The following is a 12,500-nucleotide window of genomic DNA, read 5'->3' on the forward strand; positions in this document are numbered from 1 at the left end:
ACGGAAAGATAGGGATGTCGGTCTAAGCTAGTTTGCTCCAACCAGCTACTCTACACTGGGAAAGGGTGACAAGGGAGCGAAAGAGTGATGAATTATGTTGGCGAGGTAGGAAAGTGAGAATTCGGTCTTGTTACGCTGGGGTAACTTCAAAGACGTCCATCCAGTCCAGTGGCTCCTAAGAATGCTACGATTGCTGCTATAACCACATTCGTATAGACTGCTGAAATAACAGGCGCTGTCGGCGACAAGTACAGGCAAGGACAATTCAGTGCTTATCCACGCAACTGCCTCTCGAAAGTTTTTCTTAGGCTAAACATTCAAACTTCGATAGCGGAACTTGCTGTGTGATTCGCCTCCTTCGGCCGTTGAAGCGCGGGGTTCATGATTGACCGTTGTATTATTTTAGCAATTTATGTTATGCTTATTTTCCTTCAGCCACTGATCTGATTGCGTTCGTAGTTCCATCATCTCTCCTTATGATTACGCAACTTAACTTGTTGAACTCCAAATACAACAGTCCTAAATATCTACCATATCTGTATTATTCCTCACAACTCCACATTGTTCACTTTTCATCACAATATTTTTACGTTGAAAAAACAAATGCTGTCATGTTATATTTGAGCGTCTTTCCTTTTTTCCTGCGCTGTAGCCCTGAGCCATTCGAAATCGAAAGAGGAGTTGAGGATAAAGCTGTGCATGTACTGCAAACTTAAGCTTGTGCCCGACGCCGCTCTGCGTAGTTATCGTTCACATTAAGCTAAACACGGATGTCGCGCCAACTCGCCTAACTTGAAGCATGTGGATTGCGCAAAGAGGAAAAAAAATTAACGAGTCCCTTGACTGCACACCCTTGCGCAAGCTGAGCTACACGCACTCGCTTGTATGTTCGTGGGCGTGGCGGGGAAAACGAACAGTGGCAAATGTTCCGCTTTGACGGAGGCCACCGTTCAGAGGAAAACCGTGCCACCACGTAGGGTGTCCGGCAACCTGTGGACGTATTCCAGGCGCCCTTTTTCTGGACCGGTCTCCATGGCAACCGCCTCTGTCGAGCAAGCCTCGCGACACCCAACGCCCGGAGAGCGCCCTCGTCGACTCGGCCGTTTTCGTCGTGGTCCTTTTATGACGCACGCCCTCCTCCTCCCCTTCTCTTGCTCAGACGATGCGCGGGCCGCGGATCACGAGCACTTGTTCCTTTTTGCGAGCCGTCGCGATGTTGCCCCAGCACTTTAGGCTTTGGCCTTGCAAGCGTGTTTTGCTTCCGTCCGCCCTCTCGTATCGACGGCCGAGATAATCCCCTGGTTCTCGCTTCCGACATGCACGCTTCTTTCGCTCTGCCGTGTATAAGGCGCTCTAACGCGCTTCAAAAGCCCATCAATCGTACGCGCCGCCGCCTTTCGCCCCGGGAATAGACGGCCGCTTATTTTCGATCTTGCTTCTCGATGAAAACTCTGTACGCATGCGACCAGTAACAAAGTTTTTGTAATTTTGTTGCCCCAGTTTCCCGCTCTTTTCTTTGCTTGCTTTATACGATCGCTGATGTGCGATAATGCCGACGCGCGCGTGTGTGTGTGCACTGTTTTATGCCTTTTCTTGCATTCCTTCGACATTTGTTCTATATTTGGACTGCTCTTTCTGTGTTGCTGTTGATATAGATAGCACTGATTCCCGTTGTGTGCACAGTGGGCGTTAGCAATTTGCTGCAAGCTTTCTTATATATATATTCTTGGTGACTTAGATGAAGTTCTACGACTGGCTATTCACTTACGCAGTTTGGCAATACACGCAGTAATAAATGGCAGTTCGGATAAAGGTAGACTTTTCTTATTTATGACCACGTGGATGTATCTATACAATACAACAACGTTTATGAAAATTTTCTTGATTTCTTGCGCGCGAAGTAGTGGCACGACGTGTAGTACATATATTAATGAGAACACCTATATATCAATGCTCTTTTTTCTTGCTTGGTCAGAAATTCACCTCTACGAACACCACAAAAAAAAAATTGTTGTAAACATGTCACCTTTTATTTTTTTTCTGATGCTGTACCCAACTGGCTCGACTTCGCTCCGATGAATTAAAGCAATTATTTAAAAAAGAGAACAGTATAAAACAAAAAAAAACATATTGTTGTGGGTGGTACTTTCTACAAGAACTCATTCCTGGAAGAAATAGTGAGCGAAAGAGACATAGACGCCGTTGATTATTATGTGCAAATTTTCCGAGATTATTGTGTTCGTGCTACGGCCTGTGCCTTGTCCCTGCCTGACTGCACTGTAATTTAATCAGATACGCTTTTTAACAGGCCCGATGCCAAGATCTTGAGGGACAGGCAGTTTCTGCGGTGTTCTGGCTGGTGCTAGCCATGTTTTCCACGTCCGCCGAAGCGGTTCATCACCGAGTCCTGTCGATCGGTCTTTCCGGGAGGGAGGCGTTGAATGCGCGCCTGTACCGCTGTAGGGCGCATGCACGCGCGAGTCGCACGCCATGAGGCACGTGATGGAGGCGCTGTCGGCGACAACGCGATTCGTGTGAGCGAGCACAAGGCTCGGCTCTGTTTCCTGCGGCACGAACGAGGGCCGATGACCCTGCCGCCTCCGCGGGTGCTGGGCGCCCAGCCACTCATCCAACGAAGACAAGCCGCCATCGCCGCTCTTCTTCCCGCGGTGTGCGCTCGTCCGTGACGCGAGGGGCTCTGCTTCTCCGGGCGGGCTTCGCGGAAAGTGAGCACTTGTTCGCTGCGGCCCCAGATCCACCAACAGGTGGTTCGGGCAGTAACTCCAGGATTGCCGTTTCGTAAAGCTCGGTATATGACGCGAAGTCTAAGTACGTGCTAGTAGTTGGTATTACATTGCCCCCGCCACAGTGGTCTAGTGGCTAAGGTACTTGGTTGCTGACCCCCAGGTCGCGGGTTCGAATCCCGGCTGCGGCGGCTGCATTTCCGATGGAGGTGGAAATGTTGTGGGCCCGTGTGCTCACATTTGGGCGCGCGTTAAAGAAGCCCAGGTGGTCGAAAGTTCCGAAGCCCTCCACTACGGCGTCTCTCATAATCATATGGTGGTTTTGGGTACGTTAAACTCCACATATCAATCACTTATAGTTGGTATTACATTTCAAACGGGATTATAGCTCTTTGTCCGGAGTATTTTTTTCGCGCTGAAATCACCAATCACATTTGGAATTGTTATAAGAATTCAAAAACTTCAAGCGTACTTTTGCGTAATTTTCGGACATGCATTACGCACAAACACAATCAAAGCACGCACGCACACGAGGTAAGAGAGAGTGTGCCGTTCAGCATAAATGAATTAATAAAATATGCGCTCCGAATTCGAGCAGAACGAAATGACGTCGCCAGAGCGGCGCGGGTAGAATGGGTCGGATGACTTGACGAGAACGGTCCATTGGAGAAGCTCACCGACCGTTTGCAAAATCGGTGAGCGCCGTGTTTGGAGCTGCTGCGGGAGGATTCGTAAAGGGCTCTCTCTCAGAAAAGGCCGGATGAAGCAGTGTTTTCCCTCTCCTTAATTAGGCTTCCAAAACTAATTTGCGAGGGAAACATAGAACACTAGCTAAAAGATGAAACTTTAGCGCGATTGTGCTCTGAGGTGAAGAGATTAATTGCAATATCTAAAAGAAAATCACTTTAGATTTCGACACTTTAATGTTGCGTTCAGACATGTTCAATGCTGTCTTCGATTCGTGACACTAAAAATGGTATGTGGAATTCTCATTGTCTTGCGTTTCTTTCAGACTGAACGCAATACAATGCCCACAGGAAGGTATACGAGAAAGTTGCCGTAACTTGAGTTATTATCAGGTATAGAGTTGAATGCACGGAGACGATGCGCTGGTCTTGTTTCATCTGGTGCCCAGTGGTTTTTATGTAATCCCGTTTGCTCGCTTTATTTTTATTTTATTTTTTCTGGCCTGGACAGGGAGGCGCGCATCTGCGCGCAGTAGTCAGTCGCCGGGTTACGAAAACTAAAAAGAAAAAGGAAGGCGAAGGGGCTGGCGTTGAGCCTCTCGAAAATTGCGGTAAATTGACGCCGCCGTCGGCAGAGCTGGAGCGCGTTCTCGCATGCGCCCTTCAGTCTGCGCACGCCGGCGGAGCTCCCCTGCTGAATAATGCGCCCTCTCTCGGATTGAAATTTTATGCGCCCTCAGTGGCAGCGCGGGCCCCGCGGCGTGTCGTTCTCGTCTCTTGTTTCGCGTCGAGAAAGAACGGTTCACTTGGGGAGAAAGGGTGCGAGCACCGACAACTGGTCGAACTACGGAGCTACTGGTTGCGGCGCAAGAGGCACTTGCTGACGACTCGCTCGACTTAGCTTGACGATGCTGTGTGATGACCAATTGATTGATTTGATTGATTTGTGGGGTTTAACGTCCCAAAACCACCGTTTGATTATGAGAGACGCCGTAGTGGAGGGCTCCGGAAATTTCGACCACCTGGGGTTCTCTAACGTGCACCCAAATCTGAGCACACGGGCCTACAACATTTCCGCCTCCATCGGAAATGCAGCCGCCGCAGCCGGGAATCGAACCCGCGACCTGCGGGTCAGCAGCCGAGTACCTTAGCCACTAGACCAACGCGGCGGGGCTGTGTGATGACCAAGGAGGTTTAGTAAAAAGTTGCTGGAGTGGAAATTCTTGCCCACAAGTGAAGCCGTGCCAACCGTAAGATGGCGGCTACGGCAACCATCTTACTAGGTGCACGATGAGCTATTGGCGTTCGGTGGTTGAGAAAGAGCGTTTACCTCGCACGCCCAACGAGTTTAAGGTGGCAACCTTTTCGGGTCAGAGTGTGCTCAAAGTGCGTCCTTGCGTTACCGGTTTTTTTTTTTTTTTAGTGAGCCTCGAAATGAAGGTAAATTTCATTGACGATTAGGTCACCGATAGTAGTCTCTGCGGATTGTTTCTTCGTAAACAACTATATCTTTTAAGCTATAATTAACATAGCCTTTAGACTAACAAATCAAAGCCTCTTGATGTCCAAGTGGGCATCACTAGAAAGTAGCATGTTCCTGAGATATTTGGAGGGCGAGAGCTGGCTGCACTACTGCTGGCAAAGCACTGCGGGAGCTTCCACTCCAGCAATTTTTTTTAAACCTCCTTGGTGATGACACTGATTTGCGAAGTATAATTGAAGTGCACCTGTAGACAGAAGAGGCCTTGCGACAGGGAAAACCTACTGCGACTCGTGCTTTTTGTAATTGTTTGTCCGCGATACAACCAGCTACGACAACAGCATACGACATCCCAACCCGCTAAAACGCTTCGCACTTGAAAGGAAAAAAAAAGACTGTATTTTAGGAATGCACAGTACGTTCGCAGTGTAAACAGGGGGGATTGCTATTGTAATCTCTCCCATGGCGCCCTATGCATGTACAGTTGGGAAGTATACACACTACAAGCATATATGTAAGGCAGTATGTCAGTCAGCCTACGTATCTGTAAACTTGGTTGATACTGGAGATGATGACGATGATTACAATGAATTGTAGCTGAGCCGTTCGTAGTGGGCGAGCAGCTTTGCAACTTTCAACCACTCATTCGTTTTACACATTGACATGTTGTGACTGATGCTGCGATTGTACGCTTCTGCCATGCAATGTCGCATTTATTAACTTGATCTTCCCGCCGTACATTAATCCTCCATAGACGTGAAAGTTTTTAATACTGGCGTGATTGTGTTGCAGAATACTCGGCTGACATGCAGAATGCTTGGGCTCGACTTTGGCTTGAACTCTGTTCCTCTCTCTCTCTCTCTCTCTCTCTCTCTCTCTCTCTCTCTCTCTCTCTCTCTCTCTCTCTCTCTCTCTCTCTCTATCTATCTATCTATCTATCTATCTATCTGTCTATCTATCTATCTATCTATCTATCTATCTATCTATCTATCTATCTATCTATCTATCTATATATCTATCTATCTCTCTCTCTCTCACACGTGCGTTGATGTGAGCCTACAACAGCTTAAACTGTAACGTGAAGTTTTAAGGTATGAGATTGGTGAAACGGGAGCTCAAAAAAAAAAATAATCGTGTTTTGGTAGATGCTATAGTGCGAGTGTGATACTATTGTTACTATTGCGATTTTCTCGCCGTTGTTGTTTCGCTTCACCATTCCGAGTGTTATAATGTAATAAGAAATATGCCTTCTTATAATATCTCAGTGCGCTGTTTGAAAGGCAGGCACGTTCGTCATAACGTGAATGCTGTATTTGCACGTACAGCGCTTCCTTATTCATGCATTTCGCATGTCTTACGTGCGTGAATGCGTTTTATAGACGTTGACCGTATCCATAAGCTCTACGATATATTATCACCTGACAGCGTCCGTCATAGCGGGCTTTCTAAATGACGTTTGTTAGATTGTGTACAGTTCTTCTGAACGCTTCAGACACCGCTAAAAGAGCCGCTATACTACTAATTGAGCAGTTGATGAGTGATAGTTAGGGGGTTTTCACGTCCCGTCACCACGATATGATTACGCGGGGCGTCTTAATGGAGGGCTCCGGAAATTTCGACTACCTGGTATTCTTTAACGAGCACATAATTCCTAGCCCATGGGTTTCATTCACGTCGAAATGAGGCCGCCGTGGGCGGGGGTCGACGCTGTGACCTTTGGCGTCGGCGGTTGGCCACCATGCGCACGGGAGCACCACACGGGTTTAGGGATGGGTTGAACGACTTTTCTTGAATGAGCAGGTGTGGTATTTTACTGCATCTTTTACTGCATCTGATGCTTCGTGTAAACGTGGCTTTTTTTATTTAATTACCGTTTTTTATACGATTGTTTGCCTGCAACATCTGTGCTGGATTGGTTAAGATTGCGGATATCACTGTGAACGTTCAGAATGCAACGCTTGCGTGACAAAGGTGACACTGTGCTAAAAAAAAAAAAAAAACTCGAAGGGACAGAAGAGTGTGTTTGGTATTTTTAGGTTCCAACTTGGGCGAAATGTATAAAATGTCACATGACGTCCTTTTTCTGTCTTTTTTTTTTTTTTTTTGAAATATGTGTGAGTATTCTTCTCATCACGGGGATGAATGAAAAATACTGTGCAGCATTCTGATTACTATATGCACACCTCTTTGTGCAAGCTAGCTCATATAATAATAATAATAATAATAATAATAATAATAATAATAATAATAATAATAATAATAATAATAATAATAATAATAATAATAATAATAATAATAATAAGTCAACTACGTCCACTGCAGAACAAATGCCTGTTCCATGTCCCACCAGTCAACTCGGTCATGTGCTTGCTGCTGCCACTTATATATACTAAATAGTTATTTCGCGTAGTGCTTGCGCTGAGATTATTCCTGCACGATTTCCGAAAAATCTCCCAGCATAGAGTTCCGTACAGCAGTAGCAAGGGCATTCTTGGATGTATCTCATTTCTTGCGTTGTGCACGAAGCGGTGGTGACAGCCTGCTGACTTAATGATCCTCTGTAAAGCGCTCTGTTCTTCGTCGATCGCCATTACTCGTCTAGGTAAGAACTCGCGATAAAAACACCGCGGCTACTCATAGCTTTCGCCTAGTTGTCCTCATTACCGATGTGCTCGTCGTTTCAGCATTTGCTTGTTTTTGTTACCTTGACTACACACTTAATCAGCCGATGAGGTAGACAGAAATGTCAGCAAAAAGTATACCGTTTAACGAAAGCACGCAATAAAAGCTGTTTACCTTACAACTGAAGTTTGTTAGTATTGTGCCAATTGATGGTCAGCCGAAGTTGACATCGTTGTTTTATTTATGAAATATTTCAGATTAACCCGGTCTATCTAACCTCGTGGTCATTTACAGACTGTCAGTGGCCATTTATTGTGGCTACAGAGGAAAACGGTGTTGCCAACATCGATGACGGGCAAATATGAAGAAACCGCTTTAACAACGAGGTTGCGTAGAAGACGCATGTCGTAGGGCCACAAGCTCTTCATTAACCTTAAACCATAAACTGGGTGTCAAATATAGTAGATGAACAGTTATGTACATATCGCGCTGTCATTACGGAAGGCCATTTTCTGCGAAGCTTCAGTTCCTGAAACAAAGGTTTCTACAAGAATCTCTCAGGACGGTCACCTCGTCGCTTATTCGGTTAGCTGGAGCGAAGCTGCAGCGTGCTTCTTAAAGGTGACCACGCAGAGAACCGCGCAAATTTTATGCTGCGTTTCTTGAATCTAACTTTCGAAATGGCGTTAGGTTTCTCTACTAAACTAGCCACAGTGCGTTGTCATGTGGTCTACCGTAATTCACTTCGTTTAATTGTGTGTGTGTGTGTGTGTGTGTGTGTGTGTGTGTGTGTGTGTGTGTGTGTGTGTGTGTGTGTGTGAGAGAGAGAGAGGCTGCGTCCTTCCTTCGTAATGAACGAATCACCTCCTCTCCCGGATAAATTAACGCGCGGGCGGCTTAGCTCCCCGTGCAACGAAAGAGGTAACTCGGAGCGCTATACGCTTTCGCACTGTGTGGATGCGACTCCGAGCGGAGGGGCGGAGTAGCGCGTGCACCTTTGCGGAGTAGTATAGCTCGGTGGAGCGGTGACGCAGCGGAACAATGCGTCGTCGTCCGACCCACTCTTGTTGATTGAGCTGCCGCGCGCCAAGGAATGCGCCCCGCGTTGCAGGCTCGGTTGCCGACCGGCACCATCCATCTCTCGCCGTCGGTGCCACCGTCTCGGAGGAAAGAAGCGCGGTTGGGATAAGCGGAGAAACAGTGCGCCGATAGGCGTACGATATATCACCGCACAGGCTGAGCAGCACTTGGGGGGGGGGGGCGGTGGCGTCCCCTTGTTTGTGCTATAGCGGTGGTTACCGTGCCGTTAACCGAATGGGCGCAGCTTTTTTTGTTTGTTTGTTTCGGGAGTGGGCGGAAAAGACGTCTCTTTTTTTTTTCTTCTTTTCGCGGTGTTCCGACACTCGGGGGAGTTGCGGGAACCAAATCCCCGGCATGACCCTCCCGCACGCAGTCGTACGCGTGTGAACGGGAGCACCCGCAATATCCCTCGGATTCCGCAGCACAAGGGGGAGGGGCGACGCATGCACCTCGCCAGGCAGAAGAGCGCACACCTGAGCTCCCTGTGCCTCTGCCGGGCTCGGCTTTCATCCGCAAGCGGCTTCGATTCCTTTTTGCGCGCCAAAGTCCCCCGCCAATCGAGAGATGGACTCGCAGATAGACACCCGCGGGAACGACGCCGGTGTCTCTTCCGAAACCATTCATTCGGCGGCGTCATTTTTCTTGCGGTGCCTCTTATTCCCCCCCGGCATCTCCGCCATTTCCTTCGCAGCCGCGTTTAGAACAGAGTTGGGCCTTTATCTTCAAAGCGTGGCTGCTTCTTTCTTCTTGCCCAGAACGAGTGGCGCAGCGTTAGCGGAGAAACCGGATGGACTTAAGAACCAACTCCGTCGCATGCACAACGCTTTGCAGTCTGGATCCTCGTTAAGAATTTTCAACCCGCTTTTCTTCTCAATGGTCAACGTGCTGTCTATTCAACACTGTATTCTTAATTCCACGACCACTGCCTTCTTTTTTCCGTTGGCGCCCTGTTTGGTTGCCGGCTTTTTTTGCTCTCATCCTATCTGCTTAATTTAATGTACCGCCAGAAGCCGCGTGTCTTTTCTTTTCTCTTCTTTTCTCTTCATTTTTCGGATTCGCTCGCAGGATTTCAAGCTGGACGGTTGTGCCCTCGCGATCTCCGACTTCAGCGTAGCTCCCGCCGACTGGTTCGCCCTCCGCGGTCTTCTGACGCCGTGTAGCTCTCGCATTGTGGCACCCCGCCCTTGGACTGCTTCGACCGGATCCCCACTTTCCTATCTCCTTCTTTTTCCTCTCGTTGGCTGTCTTCTTCTGCTTCTACTTTCCTTCTATTCTTTTTATCCCTCCTTCCCCCCACCCCTATAAGGCACTGCGCCGTGTCGCCTGAAGGCAGACAGAAATTAGGTGCCTTTTTCCTCTTCATTCTAATCACTACAACCACCACCACCATTTTTCTGGATTCCTTCACCACACGTCCAGCTTCCAGCGTTCATACCAACGACGGGCAACTCGCACATTCAAACGAGCTCCGCGAATACTAATAAACTCGGGCAGCTCGTTTGTGAAAGTTCAAGCACGATCGCGACCATCACAAGATTAGGGAAGTTCGCCCGCGTGTTCTGTTCTAGTCTCACGTTTTCGTTTATTTCTGTAATGCTCGCGTGTAAGTTCTTCTTAACCGGAAGAGTGAAATCTATTTTATTACGATCGATGATGGACGTAGTCGTTCAAGCTCAGTTTCTTTCATTGAACTGCATTGTCGCTCTCATGCAATCAGCCACGCGTTCTGCTTATCTGCGGTACATTCCTGTCATAGGGTGAAGCTAAGTTGCCCGGCGTTGGGGACTTTCATTTGACGCGTATTTTCCTTCAGAACCTCTGCAAAGTGGTTTTCTTTATTCTGATGTGTATTGTTGTCGTTGAATCGCATATGGTTAAGCTGTATCTCTCGTTTAATTGACGCTATTTGCGTGATTGAACAACTTCACTGCTTCTCTTGTTCATCCTTCAGCCCTTCCTTCTCTCCGTGGCCCGAACCTGACACACCCCGTAACTGCCGAACCTGCTAAATTAATTTTGTAGACCAATGTTTTTATTTATGCTCAACAAGTGTTATAGTATATATCCTTTATTCTGATATTTGTGTATCAGGCCTTATTTGGTGAATCTCTTCTAGTTTCTATATACCCGTATCGTACGTAGCAACAGATTTCAGGTTCTAATGCGCTCATTCTTTTATTGGTCGTTACTCAAGAAGCAACAATGCTCAAGCACCTTTGATGTTAGAAAAGCAACCAGAAAACGTCTACACAACGGAACGCCACCGTGTATATTTTAACGTTTCCCGCTGATTACATATCTATACTGAATTATCAACAGTCCCGTCTTCAATAATAATTAAGTAAATACTGAAAAGCCCCTCTATTTTTAATAGACCTTTCCATATTTCGTGTCCTCGTGTTGATATTATTCTCAAATTTAACGGTGCTGTGAAGCAAGTAATTTGCGATAGAAAAAAAATGCATTAACCAAGAACCCAAAAGTTTTGCTAGTGACGGCGGCTCTCTGCCCAACCTATTTATGTGACTGTTGTGCGATCGCCTCCAATAATGGACTGTAAAACGAACTCTTTTGCAAAGCACGAACCTTTCTCGTGTTTCTTCTCTGTAAGCATTGTTGTTGATGCGAGGACATGGTTCACGACGCGTGAGCGTTGCTCTTATAAATGTACCCTTTTTGTACGTGAATTTCGCATTTCTTTTTTTCTTATTGATAACCTCGTGCCATAAATTACTGCGTAAGAAGCGTCGCCGGAGCCGTGTCTAGGCACCAACCTCTTCTTAAACACAGATAAAGACGTGATAATATAAAGTACTTCCCGATAAGCTACCGTGTTAATTACTTCTCTAGGGGTTTATCGAATATGTACTCTTTTGTTTTTTGAAAAGTCATAATCAAACTGTCTCTGTTGCCGCCTGTGCCTTCAGATATATTCACGTTCACTCGGCTCATTCGCGTGGCCAAACTTTTGGTCAGTGCCATCGCTGCTTTATATATGTCCACTAAACGGCGGGACGTGCAGTGATTGCATCTCACCTCCAAAAAATTGTAAGGGTGGCTACATAGTGCTGCTTTTTACTCGATCAGGTTGCCGCAAGCTGCAAGGTGCGCATAAAACATGCTTGTCAATACCGCTTCGAAACGGGGTTGCACCGCAGACATTACTGACGCTGTCTTACTCGAGCAGAAGGTCAGTGTGCAAGGCACTCTACTAGGCCATGTGCAGTAGGTGCAGGATTTGAATGATAGTAGCCGATTCGCCATTTCAAACGTGGAATTGGCATGTTTTTTTGAACCGATACAGCTCAGACGTTTTCGTGTACAAGCGTATCATGTAGAAGTTGTCAAGAAAATGGGCACGCTAGAAACAATATATGTGCCTACACATGGTTTCTACGGATATCAACGTCGCTTCTTTCCTTAGAATAAACTTAGTCGTGAGCGAAACACTTTTCTGTTCTACTCTGTTCTTCGTTGATGCTACGCGTCTTTTTGTGTACTAGAGCAAACCTGGACGAACTAGTCCAAGAACAACTTTTACTAATGTATATCAACATTAAAGCTTGCACCGCGCCCACATCGTTCGCTAGGCAGACAAAATAACACCGGCAGCATCGTATGTGACTTGTTGAGGCGTTTCCGCGACAAGGCTTCCTTGCAAGACATCAACCTCTTTGACGAGAGGGGCAGCTCGTAATATATCCGCAGGAGGACGCAACCACGTCCTATACGCGCAGCAAAAAAAAAAAAAAAAAGAAACTCAGCCACTGTTCTCCATCTTCCACCATGAGGATGTTGTCGAGGTTCTCTTCTTCCTCGTAGCGCACGTAAACCTCGTTGGCCCCGTTTCCGCTAAATGGTTTACTGCCTGCGGCGGTGCCGGCAAGA

General features: G+C 47.1%; 2 protein-coding genes across 7 annotated transcripts in view; one reads left to right on the plus strand and one right to left on the minus strand.

Moving 5' to 3' along the window:
* The window catches only part of bru3 (CUGBP Elav-like family member bruno 3), a 505,232-nt gene that overhangs the window by 249,245 nt on the left and 243,487 nt on the right, over nt 1-12,500 (plus strand). The gene's annotated exons all lie outside the window — the stretch shown is intronic.
* LOC119171830 (uncharacterized) overlaps nt 1-12,500 on the minus strand; it is a 225,435-nt gene that overhangs the window by 123,651 nt on the left and 89,284 nt on the right. The window lies entirely within an intron of this gene.

The sequence above is a fragment of the Rhipicephalus microplus genome, chromosome 4, assembly GCF_043290135.1.
Source record: "Rhipicephalus microplus isolate Deutch F79 chromosome 4, USDA_Rmic, whole genome shotgun sequence".
NCBI lineage: Eukaryota > Metazoa > Arthropoda > Arachnida > Ixodida > Ixodidae > Rhipicephalus > Rhipicephalus microplus.